Raw genomic sequence first — 24,337 nt, 5'->3', positions numbered from 1 at the left:
ATCCTCCTGGCACAAATAGGTGAGTACACATATATGTAACATGAATGATGTGTTCCTTCTCGACTCTCAATAAGGGATTCCAGGGTTCGAATCGCGGTCGGGCAGGGCTGTAATTGTTGGTAGCGTTTCCTATCACCCAATGCACCTGTTCACCTAGCAGTAAATAGGTATCCAGGAGTTAGTGAGCTACTAGCATCCTGGTGAGTGAGGGTTAGTTTAACCTTGTGGGGTGGGTGTTGGAGACCACTTTATAAGCCTAACATGTATATATAGACTGCCTGTCTGCCTGTCCCCCGACTCAAAGAAGTTATATGTATTGACTCAATGAAGCCTAAGTGAACATAATCCAAGGCCTAAGAGTAGTCATTCGTGCTTAGAAGAGGATTGTTTAGGTTTTATAAATAGCGGCGGGTGGCATTTATAAGCGATTTGTGCGAGATCAATGGCATCCAAACATTTCCATGTTGGTGCAATAGTCCACTTTTGGTTGGTTTGTTTGACTATAAGAACTATCATTAATGGAGAATTGGCTGGTATGTGTGAGTATCCTCCGCCGCAGTTACCATTATCATCACTCACTCACTCACTCACTCACAAGTTATTGGTTACCACTTGTATACAATAACAACGGCCATACTACCACTTAAAGGACACTGCTTCTCGTCCCATTAGCCAAGTTAAGCAACTTTCAATTTGGTTAGTAATTGGATGGGTAACCTGCCTGGTAACACCAACTGCTAGTGCTGCTGATGGCATTCATATTTGGGCAGTCCCTGTGGATCAGTGGTAAGGCACTCACCTCGCGCTTCGCAAGCGATTTCGCCTGGGTTCATATCCTGGCTGGCAGGGGAAGAGCGGATTGACTAGGCACCAATCCTTAACTTAACGATTATCTTCACGAAGCAGTGAATGGGTACCTGGTTGTTAAACGGTTTGTCGGGTTGTGTTCCAGGGAAAATTAACAATGAGTTTGTGTGTACTCACCTAATTGTACTCACCTTATTGTGCTTGCGGGGGTTGAGCTCTGGCTCTTTGGTCCCGCCTCTCAACCGTCAATCAACAGGAGTACTAGTTCCTGAGCCTATTGGGCTCTATCATATCTACACTTGAAACTGTGTATGGAGTCAGCCTCCACCACATCACTTCCTAATGCATTCCATTTGTCAACTACTCTGACACTGAAAAAGTTCTTTCTAATATCTCTGTGTCTCATTTGGGCACTCAGTTTCCACCTGTGTCCCCTAGTACGTGTGCCCCTTGTGTTAAATAGCCTACCTTCATCTACCTTATCGATTCCCATGAGAATCTTGAATGTGGTGATCATGTCCCCCTTAACTCTTCTGTCTTCCAACGAAGTGAGGTTTAATTCCCGTAGTCTCTCCTCGTAGCTCATACCTCTTAGCTCGGGTTCTAGTCTGGTGGCAAACCTTTGAACCTTTTCCAGTTTAGTCTTATGCTTGACTAGATGTGGACTCCATGCTGGAGCTGCATACTTCAGGATTGGTCTGACATATGTGGTATATAATGTTCTCAAAGATTCCTTTCAGTGTGTGTGTATTTTATAAGAAAGAGACACATAAACATGTGTGTGAATGAATATGTACACCAATTAATAGTGAATGGGCTGCCATGTGTGAGTATTAATGTATACTATGGGCCACACTCACTGAAATATGTTGTCTGTGTGTGTACATACGTGTAATTGGAGTGACTTATCCACGTGAATTTATCTGTGTGTGTATATATCCAATATGAGTGATCCTTGTCATAATTGTGTCAGTTTCTGCAATTTGACTGTCGAGACTGTATGTATGTTTGTATATATATATATATATATATGTGTGTGTGTGTGTGTGTGTGTGTGTGTGTGTGTGTGTGTGTGTGTGTGTGTGTGTGTGTGTGTGTGTGTGTGTGTGTGTGTGTGTGTGTGAGTGTGTGTGTATATGTGTGTGTGCGCGCGCGCGCGCACGAATGTCGCGCTCTGAAATATGTACCTATGATTATTAGAGTATACCATTCGAGAAAAAATGTCTAACTATTTATCGGTCCATTCTCTCTCTGTGCCGGCCTTCCTGCTAAAACTTGTCCACTCATTATGCTGTTGAATATCTATCTCCAATGGTCATTTACCGTTAATTAATATATTATTAAGCAGATAAAGTCCTTTACAAATCTCTTCACCTTTTAAAGCACATATCTTTCTTCTAACATGAATCACTATAACTCATATACTTTCATCAGTTCCAAACACTTTTCTTATTCCTTCCTAAACATCTTTCCTTATATAACCTATCTCCACAAATTAATATCTTAATGATTAACTAGCAACTCCATGCCTCTCCCTCAGGTCCCCACTCAGCTGCTCCCTGGGCCCCCACCCCCCTTCCAACACCCTACCCCCCAACCGAGGCCCAAATATAACTACCCCTATACCACAATTACCAGAGACCAACCCCCCCCCTTCCCCCAACCCCCGCCTAACAGAGAAAATGGCCGCCACAACGCTATACTTACCCAGCCGAACCGTTCGTTCGCGTATGTACTATTTATTGTTGAAAAAACTTAGAATAAAACAAACCGGATTTTCATTCCCTAGTAAACACATATATATATGTATACAAAACGAGGCCTAGATTAGCACATATTAGGTATTGGATTGCTTGTTTACCATTCACAAACTCATTTGGACACACACACACACCACACTAAATATTAAATAATACATACCTTTAAACACACACACACACACACACACACACACACACACACACACACACACACACACACACACACACACACACACACACACACACACACACACACACACACACACACACACACACGTCAGTTTGCCTAAATTCTCCAATATTCATTCATGAAACTGCCTCACTGGACTGCAACCTCATCGAATAAGCTGTTGTGAATTTCTATCTGTCAACACAAACTCACAACTTCACACGTCAATCATTGCAAATGTTGATAAATAGACACTAACTAACCTTACTACGAGATATAAATACAAGTGCAAAATTTAATTCAGAAGGCAACTCCAGCGTGGCCTAGTCGGATAGAACATGTTCTTAATCCGGATAGACCTGCGTTCGAGCCTGTCGGAACGGTTGCAAGTACAGGGCACAGATTTATCTGTGTGTCCCCTCCTGTAGGAGCATCAGTTTCGATAGATTCTCTGGATAGCTGAAGATTGATTGACTGACCCCTTGGAATGTGGGGAAGGGTTGAAATCCGGGGGCCCACGGACGGATACCTGGATCCACTGACCTCGGGCAGGTCTTTCAATTCACCTGGATTTCAGGTGGGGAGAAGGGAGGCAATTTGGGTCGACACAAATAGCTTCCTGGACCCAAAACCCAAAAAGACACCCGGACACACAGGACTCAAGACACACGCGGAATCAAGACACACACGGACTCAAGACACACGCAGACTCAAGACACACACGGACTCAAGACACACGCGGACTCAAGACACACACGGAATCAAGACACACGCGGACTCAAGACACACGCGGAATCAAGACACACACGGACTCAAGACACACGCGGACTCAAGACACACACGGACTAAAGACACACATGGACTCAAGACACACACGGACTCAAGACACACGCGGAATCAAGACACACACGGAATCAAGACACACACGGACTCAAGACACACACGGACTCAAGACACACGCGGACTCAAGACACACACGGAATCAAGACACACATGGACACTGACACGATCCCAAGGTGGAGATAAGGGAGGCAATTTGAGGGGACACAAATGGCATCCTGGACTCAATACCCCAGGGATAATGACACGGACACGGACACGGATACGGACACTCATAGACTCTAACGGACACGGACACACGGAATCAATACACGTACTCAAGACACACACGGACTCAAGACACACACAGAATCAAGACACACACGGACTCAAGACACTCACAGAATCAAGACACAAACGGACTCAAGATACACACGGACTCAAGACACACACAGAATTAAGACACACATGGACACTGACACGATCCCAAGGTGGAGATAAGGGAGGCAATTTGAGGGGACACAAATGGCATCCTGGACTCAAAACCCCGGGGACAATGACATAGACATTGACACGGACACTAACTAACCTAACCTAACCTAACCTAAGACTAACCTCAGACTCTGACGGACACGGGAACATACGGAATCAAGACACACGCGGAAACAAGACACACTCAGGAGACACACACGAAATCAAGACACATAAGGAATCAAGGCACAGACGGAATCAAGACAAACACGGAATCAAGAAACACAAGGAATCAAGAAACACAAGGAATCAGGACCCACACGGAATCAAGACACACACGGAATCAAGACACACACGGAATCAAGACACACACGGAATCAAGAAACACACGGATTCATGACACACAAGGAATCAAGAAACACAAGAAATCAAGGCACACACGGAATCAAGAGACACAAGGAATCAAGACACAAACGGAATCAAGACACACACGGAATCAAGAAACACAAGGAATCAAGGCACACACGGAATCAAGAGACACAAGGAATCAAGACACAAACGGAATCAAGACACACACGGAATCAAGAAACACAAGGAATCAAGGCACAGACGGAATCAAGACACACACGGAATCAAGACACACACGGAATCAAGACACACACGGAATCAAGAAACACACGGAATCAAGACACACTCGGAATCAAGACACTCACGGAATCAAGAAACACAAGGAATCAAGGCACAGACGGAATCAAGACACACACGGAATCAAGAAACACAAGGAATCAAGAAACACAAGGAATCAAGACACACACGGAATCAAGAAACACAAGGAATCAAGAAACACAAGGAATCAGGACACACACGGAATCAAGACACACACGGAATCAAGACACACACGGAATCAAGACACACACGGAATTAAGAAACACACGGAATCAAGACACTCACGGAATCAAGAAACACAAGGAATCAAGGCACACACGGAATCAAGAAACACAAGGAATCAAGACACAAACGGAATCAAGACACACACGGAATCAAGAAACACAAGGAATCAAGAAACACAAGGAATCAAGGCACAGACGGAATCAAGACACACACGGAATCAAGACACACACGGAATCAAGACACACACGGAACCAAGACACATTCGGAATCAAGAAACACAAGGAATCAAGGCACAGACGGAATCAAGACACACAAGGAATCAAGACACACACGGAATCAAGAAACACAAGGAATCAAGGCACAGACGGAATCAAGACACACACGGAATCAAGAAACACAAGGAATCAAGACACAAACGGAATCAAGGCACACACGGAATCAAGAAACACAAGGAATCAAGACACAAACGGAATCAAGACACACACGGAATCAAGAAACACAAGGAATCAAGACACACACGGAATCAAGAAACACAAGGAACCAAGGCACAGACGGAATCAAGACACACACGGAATCAAGACACACACGGAATCAAGACACACACGGAATCAAGAAACACAAGGAATCAAGACACACACGGAATCAAGAAACACAAGGAATCAAGGCACAGACGGAATCAAGACACACACGGAATCAAGACACACACTGAATCAAGAAACACAAGGAATCAAGACACACAAGGAATCAAGGCACACACGGAATCAAGAAACACAAGGAATCAAGACACAAACGGATTCAAGACACACACGGAATCAAGAAACACAAGGAATCAAGAAACACAAGGAATCAAGAAACACAAGGAATCAAAACTCAACTCAAGACACATACACGGACAGAGATAAAAAATTTAAACATCTAAGGAATGTGCCGTTTTTTTTATCAAAAAAACAGTTTTAAATTTGTCAACGTGAGAACTGCCAGAAGGTCAATCATCGGCTGTCCAGAGAATCTATCGAACCTGATGCTGCTACAGGAGAGGACAATATGTGCCCTGTAATTGCAACCGTTTCGACAGGCTCGAACGCAGGTCTATCCTGATTAAGAATATGTTCTATCCGACTTGGATAGAACATGTTCAAAGTAACATTTCTAACGTGTAAAGAAGAATGAACCTTTTTTTCAACCTATGCGAGACAAATAATTGAATATGCAGCCCCAGCCTTTTTTCCAACAGAGCTGAGAGTTATGAGTTACATAACTACTGGAAAACTACTTGAGCAATTGATTGATGGTTGAGAGGTGGGACCAAAGATCTGAATTTCAAACCTAGCAAACACAACTAGGTGAATACAACTAGGTGAGAACAAACTTACAAAAACCCACAGTTGTAGATGCAAACTCCATTCATAATTTTAAAAGTTGATATGACAGGAAAATAGACCAGGAGTCATTGCTTTAAAACACCGGCGGCTATATTGTCAGCGTTCAAAAACTGATGCTCAGTCCTGCAAGTACAAATAGGTGAGTACACAGAAATATGAAACATGTATGTGTTCCTTCTAGACTAACGATCGGGGATTCCTGGATCGAAACCCGGCCAGGCAGGACTGAAATTATTGGTAGCGTTTCCTATCACCTAATGCCTCTGTTCTCCTAGCAGTAAACAGGTATCCAGGAGTTGTGAGCTTCATGTAGGGTTGCATCCTGGTGAGGGTCAGTCAGGGTCAGTTTAGGTGTTCGATCTTGTGAGGTGGGTGTTGGTTAGGTTAGGTTAGGTTAAGTTTGGTTAGGTTAGGTTAGGTTAGGTTAGGTTAAGTTTGGTTAGGTTAGGTTTGGTTAGGTTAGATTAGGTTAGGTTAGGTTAGGTTAAGTTTGGTTAGGTTAGGTTAAGTTTGGTTAGGTTAGGTTAAGTTTGGTTAGGTTAGTTAGGTTAGGTTTGGTTAGGTTTAGGTTAGGTTAGTTAGGTTAGGTTAGGTTAGTTAGGTTAGGTTTGGTTAGGTTAGGTTAGGTTACCTTACCTTAAGGTGCTTCCGGGGCTTAGCGTCCCCGCGGCCCGGTCGTCGACCAGGCTTCCTGGTTGCCGGACTGATCAACCAGGCTGTTGGACGCGACTGCTCGCAGCCTGACGTATGAGTCATAGCCTGGTTGATCAGGTATCCTTTGGAGGTGCTTATCCAGTTCTCTCTTGAACACTGTGAGGAGTCGGCCAGTTATGCCCCTTATGTGTAGTGGAAGCGTGTTGAACAGTCTCGGACCTCTGATGTTGATAGAGTTCTCTCTCAGAGTACCAGTTGCACCTCTGTTTTTCAACGGGGGTATTCTGCACATCCTGCCATGTCTTCTGGTCTCATGTGATGTTATTTCTGTGTGCAGGTTTGGGACCAGCCCCTAGGTTAGGTTAAGTTTGGTTAGGCTAGGTTAAGTTTGGTTAGGTTAGGTTAAGTTTGGTTAGGTTAGTTAGGTTAGGTTTGGTTAGGTTTAGGTTAGGTTAGTTAGGTTAGGTTAGTTAGGTTAGGTTTGGTTAGGTTAGGTTAGGTTAGGTTAAGTTTGGTTAGGTTAGGTTTGGTTAAGTTAGGTTAGGTTAGGTTTAGGTTAGGTTAGGTTAGGTTAGGTTAGGTTAGTTAGGTTTGGTTTGGTTAGGTTTAGGTTAGGTTAGTTAAGTTAGGATAGGTTAGGTTAGTTAGGTTAGGTTTGGTTAGGTTAGGTTAAGTTAGGTTAAGTTTGGTTAGGTTAGGTTTGGTTAAGTTAGGTTAGGTTAGGTTTAGGTTAGGTTAGGTTAGGTTAGGTTAGTTAGGTTAGGTTTGGTTAGGTTTAGGTTAGGTTAGTTAAGTTAGGATAGGTTAGGTTAGGTTAGGTTAGTTAGGTTAGGTTTGGTTAGGTTAGGTTAGGTTAGGTTAGGTTACGTTAGTTAGGTTAGGTTAGATTAGTTAGGTTAGGTTAGTTAGGTTAGGTTAGGTTAGGTTAGTTAGGTTAGGTTAGTTAGGTTAGGTTTGGTTAGGTTAGCTTAGTTAGGTAAGTTAGGTAGATTGGGTTTAGGTGTAGGCTAGGTTAGGTTTAGATTAGGTTAGGTTATATTAAGTTTGGTTTTAGATTGTGGTAGGTTATAGGTTAGGGTAGGGTATAGGCTAGGCTAGGTTAAGTTAGGAAATAGGCCAAGAGTTATTGCTATAAACAACTGACGGCTTAAAGGCAGACTCTAAGATTAATGCTCGATCCTCCTGGCACAAATAGGTGAGTACACATATATGTAACATGAATGATGTGTTCCTTCTCGACTCTCAATAAGGGATTCCAGGGTTCGAATCGCGGTCGGGCAGGGCTGTAATTGTTGGTAGCGTTTCCTATCACCCAATGCACCTGTTCACCTAGCAGTAAATAGGTATCCAGGAGTTAGTGAGCTACTAGCATCCTGGTGAGTGAGGGTTAGTTTAACCTTGTGGGGTGGGTGTTGGAGACCACTTTATAAGCCTAACATGTATATATAGACTGCCTGTCTGCCTGTCCCCCGACTCAAAGAAGTTATATGTATTGACTCAATGAAGCCTAAGTGAACATAATCCAAGGCCTAAGAGTAGTCATTCGTGCTTAGAAGAGGATTGTTTAGGTTTTATAAATAGCGGCGGGTGGCATTTATAAGCGATTTGTGCGAGATCAATGGCATCCAAACATTTCCATGTTGGTGCAATAGTCCACTTTTGGTTGGTTTGTTTGACTATAAGAACTATCATTAATGGAGAATTGGCTGGTATGTGTGAGTATCCTCCGCCGCAGTTACCATTATCATCACTCACTCACTCACTCACTCACAAGTTATTGGTTACCACTTGTATACAATAACAACGGCCATACTACCACTTAAAGGACACTGCTTCTCGTCCCATTAGCCAAGTTAAGCAACTTTCAATTTGGTTAGTAATTGGATGGGTAACCTGCCTGGTAACACCAACTGCTAGTGCTGCTGATGGCATTCATATTTGGGCAGTCCCTGTGGATCAGTGGTAAGGCACTCACCTCGAGCTTCGCAAGCGATTTCGCCTGGGTTCATATCCTGGCTGGCAGGGGAAGAGCGGATTGACTAGGCACCAATCCTTAACTTAACGATTATCTTCACGAAGCAGTGAATGGGTACCTGGTTGTTAAACGGTTTGTCGGGTTGTGTTCCAGGGAAAATTAACAATGAGTTTGTGTGTACTCACCTAATTGTACTCACCTTATTGTGCTTGCGGGGGTTGAGCTCTGGCTCTTTGGTCCCGCCTCTCAACCGTCAATCAACAGGAGTACTAGTTCCTGAGCCTATTGGGCTCTATCATATCTACACTTGAAACTGTGTATGGAGTCAGCCTCCACCACATCACTTCCTAATGCATTCCATTTGTCAACTACTCTGACACTAAAAAAGTTTTTTCTAATATCTCTGTGTCTCATTTGGGCACTCAGTTTCCACCTGTGTCCCCTAGTACGTGTGCCCCTTGTGTTAAATAGCCTACCTTCATCTACCTTATCGATTCCCATGAGAATCTTGAATGTGGTGATCATGTCCCCCTTAACTCTTCTGTCTTCCAACGAAGTGAGGTTTAATTCCCGTAGTCTCTCCTCGTAGCTCATACCTCTTAGCTCGGGTTCTAGTCTGGTGGCAAACCTTTGAACCTTTTCCAGTTTAGTCTTATGCTTGACTAGATGTGGACTCCATGCTGGAGCTGCATACTTCAGGATTGGTCTGACATACGTGGTATATAATGTTCTCAAAGATTCCTTTCAGTGTGTGTGTATTTTATAAGAAAGAGACACATAAACATGTGTGTGAATGAATATGTACACCAATTAATAGTGAATGGGCTGCCATGTGTGAGTATTAATGTATACTATGGGCCACACTCACTGAAATATGTTGTCTGTGTGTGTACATACGTGTAATTGGAGTGACTTATCCACGTGAATTTATCTGTGTGTGTATATATCCAATATGAGTGATCCTTGTCATAATTGTGACAGTTTCTGCAATTTGACTGTCGAGACTGTATGTATGTTTGTATATATATATATGTGTGTGTGTGTGTGTGTGTGTGTGTGTGTGTGTGTGTGTGTGTGTGTACTCACCTAATTGTACTCACCTAATTGTGCTTGCGGGGGTTGAGCTCTGGCTCTTTGGTCCCGCCTCTCAACCGTCAATCAACTGGTGTACAGATTCCTGAGCCTATTGGGCTCTATCATATCTACATTTGAAACTGTGAATGGAGTCAGCCTCCACCACATCACTTCCTAATGCATTCCATTTGCTAACTACTCTGACACTGAAAAAGTTCTTTCTAACGTCTCTGTGGCTCATTTGGGTACTCAGCTTCCACCTGTGTCCCCTTGTTCGCGTCCCACCAGTGTTGAAAAGTTCGTCCTTGTTTACCCGGTCGATTCCCCTGAGGATTTTGTAGGTTGTGATCATGTCCCCCCTTACTCTTCTGTCTTCCAGTGTCGTGAGGTGCATTTCCCGCAGCCTTTCCTCATAACTCATGCCTCTTAGTTCTGGGACTAGTCTAGTAGCATACCTTTGGACTTTTTCCAGCTTCGTCTTGTGCTTGACAAGGTACGGGCTCCATGCTGGGGCCGCATACTCCAGGATTGGTCTTACATATGTGGTGTACAAGATTCTGAATGATTCCTTACACAGGTTCCTGAACGCCGTTCTGATGTTAGCCAGCCTCGCATATGCCGCAGACGTTATTCTCTTTATGTGGGCTTCAGGAGACAGGTTTGGTGTGATATCAACTCCTAGATCTTTCTCTCTGTCTGTTTCATTAAGTACTTCATCTCCTATTCTGTATCCTGTGCCTGGCCTCCTGTTTCCACTGCCTAGTTTCATTACTTTGCATTTACTCGGGTTGAACTTCAACAGCCATTTGTTGGACCATTCACTCAGTCTATCCAGGTCATCTTGTAGCCTCCTACTATCATCCTCTGTTTCAATCCTCCTCATAATTTTTGCATCGTCGGCAAACATTGAGAGGAACGAATCTATACCCTCTGGGAGATCATTTACATATACCAGAAACAGTATAGGTCCAAGGACTGACCCCTGCGGGACTCCACTTGTGACGTCTCGCCAATCTGAGACCTCACCCCTCACACAGACTCGTTGTCTCCTGTTGCTTAGGTATTCCTCTATCCACCGGAGTACCTTCCCTCTCACTCCAGCCTGCATCTCCAACTTTCGCACTAGCCTCTTGTGTGGCACTGTATCAAAGGCTTTCTGACAATCCAAAAATATGCAGTCTGCCCACCCTTCTCTTTCTTGCCTTATTTTTGTTGCCTGGTCGTAGAATTCAAGTAACCCTGTGAGGCAGGACCTGCCATCCCTGAACCCATGTTGATGCTGTGTTACAAAGTTCCTTTGCTCCAGATGCTCCACTAGTTTTTTTCGCACAATCTTCTCCATCAGCTTGCATGGTATGCAGGTTAGGGACACTGGCCTGTAGTTCAGTGCCTCCTGTCTATCCCCTTTCTTGTATATCGGGACTACGTTAGCTGCTTTCCAAGTATCTGGCAGTTCCCCTGTTGCCAGTGATTTGTTATACACTATGGAGAGTGGTAGGCTCAGTTCTCTTGCTCCTTCCTTTAGAACCCAAGGGGAGATTCCATCTGGGCCTATAGCCTTCGTCACGTCCAACTCTAGTAAACACTTCCTTACTTCCCCACTGGTAATCTCAAACTCTTCCAGTGGTTCCTGGTTAGCTATTCCCTGGTTGTGTGTGTGTGTGTGTGTGTGTGTGTGTGTGTGTGTGTGTGTGTGTGTGTATGTGTGTGTGTGTGTGTGAGTGTGTGTGTATATGTGTGTGTGCGCGCGCGCGCGCACGAATGTCGCGCTCTGAAATATCCACTCATTATGCTGTTGAATATCTATCTCCAATGGTCATTTACCGTTAATTAATATATTATTAAGCAGATAAAGTCCTTTACAAATCTCTTCACCTTTTAAAGCACATATCTTTCTTCTAACATGAATCACTATAACTCATATACTTTCATCAGTTCCAAACACTTTTCTTATTCCTTCCTAAACATCTTTCCTTATATAACCTATCTCCACAAATTAATATCTTAATGATTAACTAGCAACTCCATGCCTCTCCCTCAGGTCCCCCCTCTGCTGCTCCCTGGGCCCCCACCCCCCTACCAACACCCTACCCCCCAACCGAGGCCCAAATATAACTACCCCTATACCACAATTACCAGAGACCAACCCCCCCCCCCTTCCCCCAACCCCTGTGGGAACCGACCTGTGAGATTTATATTTATTTAATTTATATGAATTTATATTTACGTTAATTTATATACTTCGATAGCAATTTGTATAATGTTAAGTGGACTGTATTTCTGCAATAATCTCTTAATCTCACAAATCGATCCTCTACACATTAGGGGGGGTTATTAAATTATATATATGCAGCCAATCAAACTACAGTATTAGCTACATACATTGATGAGGTTCCTTATCTTATAGTACAGCAGGTTAGTCCACCAGGTATAACTAGGGTGTAGACACCAAATTATCCTCTTTGAGGTAGCTTCCATATCACCCAGTAACTGGTGCACAAATCTTGCATCCTCGTCTTGACCTGTCAAAAGTGCGCTAGCTGTGAAGCCAGAATCCTATATATGACAAGCTATATCAGAGAAAACACTATAGAACATGGAGACCTGGCTTAATTACCTTTAGTTTGAGGCGATTTCGCGATCTAACCGGGTCACCCTATATCCTGACATTAATGGCCATAAATGAATGATAAACGGGTTTCGGATAGACACTTAACTTGAATTTGTAGACAGCGTGTTGACAATGGTACACTTCTGGTTTCCATAACACTACGTCCAAGTAAAATTAACAGGAGCCGTATTTGCTCCCGTGTGCCTCTGGTCTCGTATACACAATGGCTGTTTAACACTCCATACTATTGACGTTACTGGCCGACATTGTCCAGAATGATAGGAGCCGAATTTGCTCCACACGTCTCGGAGGTGACACAACAAAGGCTCCTTCCTCCCTCACGCCTGGCCTACTTTGTCCAGATTTCAGAAAGTGATAGAAGGGTCACATTTACTCTACTTTAATATTGATAATTAAGTTAATTTATATAAGATGTTTTTATGATGGTAAAGTCCAAAGACTAATGTATTTAAGAATAATTCCCACCATAATAGGTGGAGAATATAATAGTATGTGGTGATGATATCCCGTTTTCTTTAGACGGTAATTCCATTACAAGTTACGTTTTCTATGGGTAACTTGTTGGTAATACAGCAGCAATTATCTGTATGATTATTAAATGGTGTCGGATTTTCCGACATAATTCCCCAGGGGGCTGCTCACGGGTCGAAGTCCTATTTAGAACAGACGAACACCGATACTCCTCCTTCGAATTATTACATTAATTTGATGTTAGTAGTTAGTAATCACACATTTGTGTGTCTGTTCGTACAGGACGGATGTCCCGTACTAGAGTTGCAGGGGTTAGAAGTCTAATGCGAATTCATTTCCCTGTCAACTCTTGAAAGGCTAATATTCAAGCCTTATTACATATTATTTACCCAGAAGACTGAATGTGATCAAGTACTACAGTCAAGTATGATTCAGGGACTGCAGTGAGATCAGTGACATTAGATATAACTTGAAGTTTCTTCAGGTAACTGGTCACTGATATATAAACACTGAGGCCCATGGAATACATCTTGATTAAATAATAAATGTATCAAATCAGTCATCAGATTTATTGGGGTTTAATTTAGTTAATTGATTCAGAAGATTGAATAGCTCATCATTAAAGTAAAGTATGGTTCTGAGACTGCAGTGGGTTCAGTGACATTGGTCGCAGTGACTTGTAGCTGTTTTAGGCTACTGTTCACTGATTTGCCACTGAGGCCTCATGAACTCATCTTCAGCTTTAAATGATGATACTAACATCAACCTCTGTTACTATAGTCAGCTGTAATCTCCTAGTATAATGCTACTGGAGAAATATAATCAGCTGACAAATTTAGATTTCTACTGGTATTGTTTATCTGCAGTCATAGGTCTCCTCAGGCTTGATACTGGGCCTGAGAGTAATTTACCTCCTGCAGAGTTTAACATGGTTATACCCTGATATTTAGTAGGGCTACCAATGAATCGATGGCAATAGTCTGTCCCTACAAGGAGACCGAAGTCGTTGAGGTGATCAGACTTAATATTATCTGCCAATTTTATTCCTCTATTTCTCAGGAATTTGGCTGTTGCTCTCAGACCTTGAACTTGTAGGTCTACTGGTATTTTGTCCACCACAATGGCTTGTACTCGACAGACGTACCTGCCTAAACGTACTGATGGTTGTACCACCTGGTAGACTTGAGGTCCTGCATCTGTTACAAACCCTGAGATGTTGAATGACATCTGGGCTACAGGCCTTAATTGTAATTCATCTGCCAGCCTTTTAGTGATATATGTTCTCTGGGATCCTTGGTCAAACAACCCACGGGTATGGACCTTGGCCCTCTTATTCAGGATGGTAATTTGGGCAGTAGGCAAAGTCGTATTACCTTTAGACTTTGCTGATTGGACACTCTTTGTTGGTTGCACCTTGCAGTACTGTACTGTGGTGGGAATGCTATCTTCCACCTTGGGTCTTGGAGACGTTGTTTTGGTGTCTCTGCACAATGCTGCATGGTGCTGACCTTTGTTACACCTATTACAGGTGTGTAATTGGGTATCACAGTCGTTGATGTTATGTTTCCTGAGGCACCTCGTGCAATGTTGCAAATCTTTGAGTCGCTCAACACGGGCGTCACTATCAGGATAATTAGAGCAGTGGTACATTGAATGTTTCTCTTTGCAGAACAAACATGTTCCATAGCTTCCAGTACCCTTTGGTGTCACGTTCTTGGGTGACACAGTAACTATAGGCTTGGAGGGTCCCACTGCATATACGCCCACACTGCCACTGTTCCACTTTGGTGTTGAATTATATTGTCTAGATTGATTTGGAGTACCTTTGGTACTCTGTGGTTTACTATTATTGGTTTCTGAGGGTTTACTTGGTGGTTTTAATTTGTCATGTGTTCGTAATTGATGAACTACTGACTTTAAACCTTCAGATATTTCATTCATAGATAAGATGCTTTTATTGTAATGAGCACTCATTTGTCTCAATATGTCCCTAGGTATTTTCTCCTGGACAATTATTTTCAAGACCCACTCAGCCCCGTTTGTATCTGCTGTCAGGCTGAGGGCATTGATCAATGATTCTACCTCCAGCTTGAATACTTGGAGTGAATCAGCTGAAGCCTCCGGTGGGGGTAAATGCAACAGCTCATGAACTAAATGTGATGTTCTTACTTCTGGATCAGCATAATTATCCTTGAGGAGTTTTACTGCCAGATCATAGCCGTCATTAGTTAATCTCAGATGGGATACTACTGTTTTAGCCTCACCTGATAATTGGCCTTGCAAATAAGAGAATTTACTACTCTTTGGTAAAGATTGTTTTGAGTCTACAAGGTCAACGAATTTGTTCCAAAATTCGTCCCAATCTTCCTCATCTTTTCCTGAGAAAGTGGGTAAATTAATTGGAGGGAGTCGAGCTTCTGCTTGACTCGTATTAGATGCAACTGTTGTTGTTGTTGCTGTTGCCTTGTTCTGGGCAATTAATTTGACATAAGGCTGTAACGTGGCCTGAGTGTGATCTTCATAATTCGCAAGATCAACCATAATGTCGTCTATTTCTGTTTCTGATAAATTGGTATTGGCAAGTTCAGCCACATATGTTGCTATTTGACATTTGATTTGCTCAAATTTACCTGCAGCTGCTTGATAATAGCTTTCCAGGTCTGCATAATCAACTGTTGATTGTTGTGACAAATCTTCACATTTCTTGATCTGTCTTGTTAAGTGGCCTTTAAGACCTGCAAGGGTTCTTTTCATTCTCCCTGCATTATCCATACTGGCTCGTTGGTGAAGCCTTGTGGGGCTTGTACTTGGGCTGCTCATAATACTGAACAAGCACTGATGGTAGCCTAGGGTAAATTCTGCACTCACTAGGCAATAATCCTACCTCTACTAGAGGTTAGCACTTAAAATTAATACACATTATATATATACAATCATACACACTAATGATTTGAGTGATAAACCAGTGTCACTGGAAGTACCTTTAGGTTAGCTCTTCTATATCACCCTAGGATGGTAGAGACACTAATTAATCACTCAAAGGTGTAATGATCATAAGTAAATTATTATATATACAACTCAACTCGAGTTGATAAAAATTACACCCAAAATAGGGTCTGGACCATTCATTAATGGTGTTAGGTTATTCAATATAGTACAACTGACTATGGTAATAATGGGACTAGGATGAGCAATAATAGTTCAACTAGTCAATGGTAAATATCCTACCCTGTTGTGGGTTGGCAATTAGTAAATATTATACTGTGATCACTAGTGCAATATATATTAAATAATTCTCTATTTTGGAGAAATAATATACACAATTATTGTTAATAGCCTCTTAATTAGCCTCTATGAAACTTCTAATATTATCAAGAAGTATTAAATATTATTAGTGACCTCGCGAAATAAACTCCACAAAATTCGTAGATAATCTTGCGACACAGTCACTAATTTGGCTGGTTTCTATATTAGCGCTGTCATTTCACAGAATAACACGCCACCAAATATCTGTGGGTGTGCATGAAACCGCTGACGAAGCTGAACTGGGCTGAGGGAGGCTCCTGAGCTCCCTCGAGGCTACGCTGCCGTCTTGACTGCTGGCTTTGTTTAAATAACACTGCACTAGTTTATTTAATGAATCCATAGGTCACTGGTTCGTATCCGGTTCGAAGGACCAAATAATGTGGGAACCGACCTGTGAGATTTATATTTATTTAATTTATATGAATTTATATTTACGTTAATTTATATACTTCGATAGCAATTTGTATAATGTTAAGTGGACTGTATTTCTGCAATAATCTCTTAATCTCACAAATCGATCCTCTACACATTAGGGGGGGTTATTAAATTATATATATGCAGCCAATCAAACTACAGTATTAGCTACATACATTGATGAGGTTCCTTATCTTATAGTACAGCAGGTTAGTCCACCAGGTATAACTAGGGTGTAGACACCAAATTATCCTCTTTGAGGTAGCTTCCATATCACCCAGTAACTGGTGCACAAATCTTGCATCCTCGTCTTGACCTGTCAAAAGTGCGCTAGCTGTGAAGCCAGAATCCTAAATATGACAAGCTATATCAGAGAAAACACTATAGAACATGGAGACCTGGCTTAATTACCTTTAGTTTGAGGCGATTTCGCGATCTAACCGGGTCACCCTATATCCTGACATTAATGGCCATAAATGAATGATAAACGGGTTTCGGATAGACACTTAACTTGAATTTGTAGACAGCGTGTTGACAATGGTACACTTCTGGTTTCCATAACACTACGTCCAAGTAAAATTAACAGGAGCCGTATTTGCTCCCGTGTGCCTCTGGTCTCATATACACAATGGCTGTTTAACACTCCATACTATTGACGTTACTGGCCGACATTGTCCAGAATGATAGGAGCCGAATTTGCTCCACACGTCTCGGAGGTGACACAACAAAGGCTCCTTCCTCCCTCACGCCTGGCCTACTTTGTCCAGATTTCAGAAAGTGATAGAAGGGTCACATTTACTCTACTTTAATATTGATAATTAAGTTAATTTATATAAGATGTTTTTATGATGGTAAAGTCCAAAGACTAATGTATTTAAGAATAATTCCCACCATAATAGGTGGAGAATATAATAGTATGTGGTGATGATATCCCGTTTTCTTTAGACGGTAATTCCATTACAAGTTACGTTTTCTATGGGTAACTTGTTGGTAATACAGCAGCAATTATCTGTATGATTATTAAATGGTGTCGGATTTTCCGACAACCCCTGCCTAACAGAGAAAATGGCCGCCACAACGCTATACTTACCCAGCCGAACCGTTCGTTCGCGTATGTACTATTTATTGTTGAAAAAACTTAGAATTAAACAAACCGGATTTTCATTCCCTAGTAAACACATATATATATGTATACAAAACGAGGCCTAGATTAGCACATATTAGGTATTGGATTGCTTGTTTACCATTCACAAACTCATTTGGACACACACACACACCACACTAAATATTAAATAATACATACCTTTAAACACACACACACACACACACACACACACACACACACACACACACACACACACACACACACACACACACACACACACACACACACACACACACACACACACACACACACACACACACGTCAGTTTGCCTAAATTCTCCAATATTCATTCATGAAACTGCCTCACTGGACTGCAACCTCATCGAATAAGCTGTTATGAATTTCTATCTGTCAACACAAACTCACAACTTCACACGTCAATCATTGCAAATGTTGATAAATAGACACTAACTAACCTTACTACGAGATATAAATACAAGTGCAAAATTTGATTCAGAAGGCAACTCCAGCGTGGCCTAGTCGGATAGAACATGTTCTTAATCCGGATAGACCTGCGTTCGAGCCTGTCGGAACGGTTGCAAGTACAGGGCACAGATTTATCTGTGTGTCCCCTCCTGTAGGAGCATCAGTTTCGATAGATTCTCTGGATAGCTGAAGATTGATTGACTGACCCCTTGGAATGTGGGGAAGGGTTGAAATCCGGGGGCCCACGGACGGATACCTGGATCCACTGACCTCGGGCAGGTCTTTCAATTCACCTGGATTTCAGGTGGGGAGAAGGGAGGCAATTTGGGTCGACACAAATAGCTTCCTGGACCCAAAACCCCAAAGACACCCGGACACACAGGACTCAAGACACACGCGGAATCAAGAAACACACGGACTCAAGACACACGCAGACTCAAGACACACACGGACTCAAGACACACGCGGACTCAAGACACACACGGAATCAAGACACACGCGGACTCAAGACACACGCGGAATCAAGACACACACGGACTCAAGACACACGCGGACTCAAGACACACACGGACTAAAGACACACACGGACTCAAGACACACACGGACTCAAGACACACGCGGAATCAAGACACACACGGACTCAAGACACACACGGACTGAAGACACACACGGACTCAAGACACACGCGGACTCAAGACACACACGGAATCAAGACACACATGGACACTGACACGATCCCAAGGTGGAGATAAGGGAGGCAATTTGAGGGGACACAAATGGCATCCTGGACTCAATACCCCAGGGATAATGACACGGACACGGACACGGACACGGACACTCATAGACTCTAACGGACACGGACACACGGAATCAATACACGTACTCAAGACACACACGGACTCAAGACACACACAGAATCAAGACACACTCGGACTCAGGACACTCACAGAATCAAGACACAAACGGACTCAAGATACACACGGACTCAAGACACACACAGAATCAAGACACACATGGACACTGACACGATCCCAAGGTGGAGATAAGGGAGGCAATTTGAGGGGACACAAATGGCATCCTGGACTCAGAATCCCAGGGACAATGACATAGACATTGACACGGACACTAACTAACCTAACCTAACCTAACCTAAGACTAACCTAAGACTCTGACGGACACGGGAACATACGGAATCAAGACACACGCGGAAACAAGATACACTCAGGAGACACACACGAAATCAAGACACATAAGGAATCAAGGCACAGACGGAATCAAGACAAACACGGAATCAAGAAACACAAGGAATCAAGAAACACAAGGAATCAGGCCCACACGGAATCAAGAAACACAAGGAATCAGGACCCACACGGAATCAAGACACACACGGAATCAAGACACACACGGAATCAAGACACACACGGAATCAAGAAACACACGGAATCAAGACACACAAGGAATCAAGAAACACAAGAAATCAAGGCACACACGGAATCAAGAGACACAAGGAATCAAGACATAAACGGAATCAAGACACACACGGAATCAAGAAACACAAGGAATCAAGGCACACACGGAAACAAGAGACACAAGGAATCAAGACACAAACGGAATCAAGACACACGCGGAATCAAGAAACACAAGGAATCAAGGCACAGACGGAATCAAGACACACACGGAATCAAGACACACACGGAATCAAGACACACACGGAATCAAGAAACACACGGAATCAAGACACACTCGGAATCAAGAAACACAAGGAATGAAGGCACAGACGGAATCAAGACACACAAGGAATCAAGACACTCACGGAATCAAGAAACACAAGGAATCAAGACACACACGGAATCAAGAAACACAAGGAATCAAGAAACACAAGGAATCAGGACACACATGGAATCAAGACACACACGGAATCAAAACACTCACGGAATCAAGACACACACGGAATCAAGACACACACGGAATCAAGACACACACGGAATCAAGAAACACAAGGAATCAAGGCACACACGGAATCAAGAAACACAAGGAATCAAGACACAAACGGAATCAAGACACACACGGAATCAAGAAACACAAGGAATCAAGGCACAGACGGAATCAAGACACACACGGAATCAAGACACACACGGAACCAAGACACATTCGGAATCAAGAAACACAAGGAATCAAGGCACAGACGGAATCAAGACACACAAGGAATCAAGACACACACGGAATCAAGAAACACAAGGAATCAAGGCACAGACGGAATCAAGACACACACGGAATCAAGAAACACAAGGAATCAAGACACAAACGGAATCAAGACACACACGGAATCAAGAAACACAAGGAATCAAGACACACACGGAATCAAGAAACACAAGGAACCAAGGCACAGACGGAATCAAGACACACACGGAATCAAGACACACACGGAATCAAGACACACACGGAATCAAGAAACACAAGGAATCAAGACACACACAGAATCAAGAAACACAAGGAATCAAGGCACAGACGGAATCAAGACACACACGGAATCAAGACACACACTGAATCAAGAAACACAAGGAATCAAGACACACAAGGAATCAAGGCACACACGGAATCAAGAAACACAAGGAATCAAGACACAAACGGATTCAAGACACACACGGAATCAAGAAACACAAGGAATCAAGAAACACAAGGAATCAAGAAACACAAGGAATCAAAATTCAACTCAAGACACATACACGGACAGAGATAAAAAATTTAAACATCTAAGGAATGTGCCGTTTTTTTTATCAAAAAAACAGTTTTAAATATGTCAACGTGAGAACTGCCAGAAGGTCAATCATCGGCTGTCCAGAGAATCTATCGAACCTGATGCTGCTACAGGAGAGGACAATATGTGCCCTGTAATTGCAACCGTTTCGACAGGCTCGAACGCAGGTCTATCCGGATTAAGAATATGTTCTATCCGACTTGGATAGAACATGTTCAAAGTAACATTTCTAACGTGTAAAGAAGAATGAACCTTTTTTTCAACCTATGCGAGACAAATAATTGAATATGCAGCCCCAGCCTTTTTTCTAACAGAGCTGAGAGTTATGAGTTACATAACTTCTGGAAAACTACTTGGGCAATTGATTGATGGTTGAGAGGTGGGACCAAAGATCTGAATATCAAACCTAGCAAACACAACTAGGTGAATACAACTAGGTGAGAACAAACTTACAAAAAGCCACAGTTGTAGATGCAAACTCCATTCATAATTTTAAAAGTTGATATGACAGGAAAATAGACCAGGAGTCATTGCTTTAAACAACCGGCGGCTATATTGTCAGCGTTCAAAAACTGATGCTCAGTCCTGCAAGTACAAATAGGTGAGTACACAGAAATATGAAACATGTATGTGTTCCTTCTAGACTAACGATCGGGGATTCCTGGATCGAAACCCGGCCAGGCAGGACTGAAATTATTGGTAGCGTTTCCTATCACCTAATGCCTCTGTTCTCCTAGCAGTAAACAGGTATCCAGGAGTTGTGAGCTTCATGTAGGGTTGCATCCTGGTGAGGGTCAGTCAGGGTCAGTTTAGGTGTTCGATCTTGTGAGGTGGGTGATGGTTAGGTTAGGTTAGGTTAAGTTTGGTTAGGTTAGGTTAGGTTAGGTTAGGTTAGGTTAAGTTTGGTTAGGTTAGGTTTGGTTAGGTTAGATTAGGTTAGGTTAGGTTAGGTTAAGTTTGGTTAGGTTAGGTTAAGTTTGGTTAAGTTAGGTTAAGTTTGGTTAGGTTAGTTAGGTTAGGTTAGGTTTAGGTTAGGTTAGTTAGGTTAGGTTAGGTTAGTTAGGTTAGGTTTGGTTAGGTTAGGTTAGGTTACCTTACCTTGAGGTGCTTCCGGGGCTTAGCGTCCCCGCGGCCCGGTCGTCGACCAGGCTTCCTGGTTGCCGGACTGATCAACCAGGCTGTTGGACGCGGCTACTCGCAGCCTGACGTATGAGTCACAGCCTGGTTGATCAGGTATCCTTTGGAGGTGCTTATCCAGTTCTCTCTTGAACACTGTGAGGGGTCGGCCAGTTATGCCCCTTATGTGTAGTGGAAGCGTGTTGAACAGTCTCGGACCTCTGATGTTGATAGAGTTCTCTCTCAGAGTACCAGTTGCACCTCTGCTTTTCAACGGGGGTATTCTGCATATCCTGCCATGTCTTCTGGTATCATGAGATGTTATTTCTGTGTGCAGGTTTGGGACCAGCCCCTAGGTTAGGTTAAGTTTGGTTAGGCTAGGTTAAGTTTGGTTAGGTTAGGTTAAGTTTGGTTAGGTTAGTTAGGTTAGGTTTGGTTAGGTTTAGGTTAGGTTAGTTAAGTTAGGTTAGTTAGGTTAGGTTAGGTTAGTTAGGTTAGGTTTGGTTCGGTTAGGTTAGGTTAGGTTAAGTTTGGTTAGGTTAGGTTTGGTTAAGTTAGGTTAGGTTAGGTTTAGGTTAGGTTAGGTTAGGTTAGGTTAGTTAGGTTAGGTTTGGTTAGGTTTAGGTTAGGTTAGTTAAGTTAGGATAGATTAGGTTAGGTTAGGTTAGTTAGGTTAGGTTAGGTTAGGTTAGGTTAGGTTACGTTAGTTAGGTTAGGTTAGATTAGTTAGGTTAGGTTAGTTAGGTTAGGTTTGTTAGGTTAGGTTAGTTAGGTTAGGTTAGGTTAGGTTAGTTAGGTTAGGTTAGTTAGGTTAGATTAGTTAGGTTAGGTTAGTTAGGTTAGGTTAGGTTAGGTTAGTTAGGTTAGGTTAGGTTAGGTTAGGTTAGTTAGGTTAGGTTAGGTTAGTTAGGTTAGGTTAGTTAGGTTAGGTTTGGTTAGGTTAGCTTAGTTAGGTTAGGTTAGTTAGGTTAGGTTAGTTAGGTTAGGTTTGGTTAGGTTAGCTTAGTTAGGTTAGGTTAGTTAGGTTAGGTTAGGTTAGGTTAGTTAGGTTAGGTTAGTTAGGTTAGGTTTGGTTAGGTTAGCTTAGTTAGGTAAGTTAGGTAGATTGGGTTTAGGTGTAGGCTAGGTTAGGTTTAGATTAGGTTAGGTTATATTAGGTTTGGTTTTAGATTGTGGTAGGTTATAGGTTAGGGTAGGGTATAGGCTAGGCTAGGTTAAGTTAGGAAATAGGCCAAGAGTTATTGCTATAAACAACTGACGGCTTAAAGGCAGACTCTAAGATTAATGCTCGATCCTCCTGGCACAAATAGGTGAGTACACATATATGTAACATGAATGATGTGTTCCTTCTCGACTCTCAATAAGGGATTCCAGGGTTCGAATCGCGGTCGGGCAGGGCTGTAATTGTTGGTAGCGTTTCCTATCACCCAATGCACCTGTTCACCTAGCAGTAAATAGGTATCCAGGAGTTAGTGAGCTACTAGCATCCTGGTGAGTGAGGGTTAGTTTAACCTTGTGGGGTGGGTGTTGGAGACCACTTTATAAGCCTAACATGTATATATAGACTGCCTGTCTGCCTGTCCCCCGACTCAAAGAAGTTATATGTATTGACTCAATGAAGCCTAAGTGAACATAATCCAAGGCCTAAGAGTAGTCATTCGTGCTTAGAAGAGGATTGTTTAGGTTTTATAAATAGCGGCGGGTGGCATTTATAAGCGATTTGTGCGAGATCAATGGCATCCAAACATTTCCATGTTGGTGCAATAGTCCACTTTTGGTTGGTTTGTTTGACTATAAGAACTATCATTAATGGAGAATTGGCTGGTATGTGTGAGTATCCTCCGCCGCAGTTACCATTATCATCACTCACTCACTCACTCACTCACAAGTTATTGGTTACCACTTGTATACAATAACAACGGCCATACTACCACTTAAAGGACACTGCTTCTCGTCCCATTAGCCAAGTTAAGCAACTTTCAATTTGGTTAGTAATTGGATGGGTAACCTGCCTGGTAACACCAACTGCTAGTGCTGCTGATGGCAT

The sequence above is a fragment of the Procambarus clarkii genome, chromosome 12, assembly GCF_040958095.1.
Source record: "Procambarus clarkii isolate CNS0578487 chromosome 12, FALCON_Pclarkii_2.0, whole genome shotgun sequence".
In the NCBI taxonomy this organism is placed as follows: Eukaryota; Metazoa; Arthropoda; class Malacostraca; order Decapoda; family Cambaridae; genus Procambarus; species Procambarus clarkii.
This window is presented reverse-complemented; position numbering follows the sequence as displayed.